This window comes from Myodes glareolus, chromosome 22, assembly GCF_982192425.1.
Source record: "Myodes glareolus chromosome 22, mMyoGla1.1, whole genome shotgun sequence".
Classification (NCBI taxonomy): Eukaryota; Metazoa; Chordata; class Mammalia; order Rodentia; family Cricetidae; genus Myodes; species Myodes glareolus.
In genome coordinates, this window is record NC_142047.1 from 26,625,786 (window position 1) to 26,627,319 (window position 1,534).

Below are 1,534 nucleotides of genomic sequence, written 5' to 3' on the forward strand. Positions count from 1 at the left end.
AAGAAACTGAAAAGACTTGAAATCAAATAGAATAGAATTAATAACATCAAATACAATAAACTTGGAAATCATTTACAGAAATATAACAGGGAAATCTTCAAACATTTGGAAAACAAACAACACTCTTTGAATAGTTCATGGTTCAAAGAGAAAGTGTCAAGGGCAATATAACACTATCAAACTGAGTGAAAATGGAATACAATAAATCAATATTTATGGGATACAGCCAAAACATTGCTGTTGGGAAATTTTATTGTAGTAAATATATGCAAACAAAAGATGAGGCTTAAATGAATAATCAAAGCTCTGTCGAGAAAAATGTGAAGAAAACAGCAAAATATAATCAAGAATGCAAAGTCTGTCTTGGAAAGCAGAAGACAGAACTCTTCCCAGTCTTTCTCACTGAGTCAGTCAGTATTACTCTGACTGTCCTGTTTGTATAAACTAAAAATACAAGCAGGATTAGAAAGAGGAAAAAAGAATTTACCTGAGAACAAAAGTACAAAGGTAAGAGTTTCCTTTAGATTTCTCCAGAGAAGTGGAACACACACACACACACACACACGAGAGAGAGAGAGAGAGAGAGAGAGAGAGAGAGAGAGAGAGAGAGAGAGAGAGAATTTGCACATGTGATAAAATTAATTCAAATCCCTGTAGGGATCATGTTATGATAAGTTATCTGTAAACTAGATGGCTAGAAACATCAGTAGTACAAATCAAACTGAATATCACTGTCTGAGAATAGGAGAGCAAATTATTTATTTTGCTTTTTTTTTTCCTGTTTAAACTCACAATAGATTATATGTTCATGAACACTGGAGATGACTATTTACTTTTCTTAGTTCAATAAGCTAAAGGCTAAGTTCTTCCAGAAATATCCTCACAGACATGTAAAATTTTCATCTGTGAGTATCATTTAACCTAAACAAATATATGAGCATAACTATAAACCAACTTATGAATATATATGTAAAACATTTAACAAAACATTAACAAATTAAAATTTAAATAGACAAAAAGATTTACATGGTGCTCACTTGAGCAACACATATACTAAAATTAGGACAATACATAGAAGTTCAGTATGGTCTTAGGAACAGATGAGACACAAATTCATGAAGTATTCCATATTTTTTGTAAGTAAATGAATGGAACTGTAAAAGATATTATTGAATGCGTAGTCCAGACCCAGAAAGACAAATGTTACATATTCTCTCATCGGAGGGTGTTAGTTTCAAATCTTCAAATGGGAGCATATATCGAGGGGTAATTTTAGAAACCAGTTAGATACAAAGTGACAATTACCAAGGTGTAGAGGCGTGGGAAAGCAACAGAAAATGGAATAACAAAGCACAGGTGACCTTATGTTCCCATGGAAATGGGGAAGGTGGACTCTAAGTAGAGAGGAGAGGAGGATATAAATAGAGAAGAAAGGAAGTCAGAAATAGCACTAACAATGTTTGAAAAAAATCATAAGGAATTATATTTTTAACTACCTCAAATAAAACACACACACACACACACACACCTCATC

The 1,534-nt window shown here is 32.7% G+C and overlaps 1 non-coding gene across 1 annotated transcript; it reads left to right on the plus strand.

Annotated features, from left to right (window-relative positions):
• The first annotated feature begins 1,029 nt into the window (after positions 1–1,029).
• On the plus strand, positions 1,030–1,135 carry LOC125399401 (U6 spliceosomal RNA). The gene has a single exon (XR_007231674.2). It is a non-coding gene; the product is annotated as a U6 spliceosomal RNA (small nuclear RNA).
• The last annotated feature ends 399 nt before the right edge of the window (positions 1,136–1,534 follow it).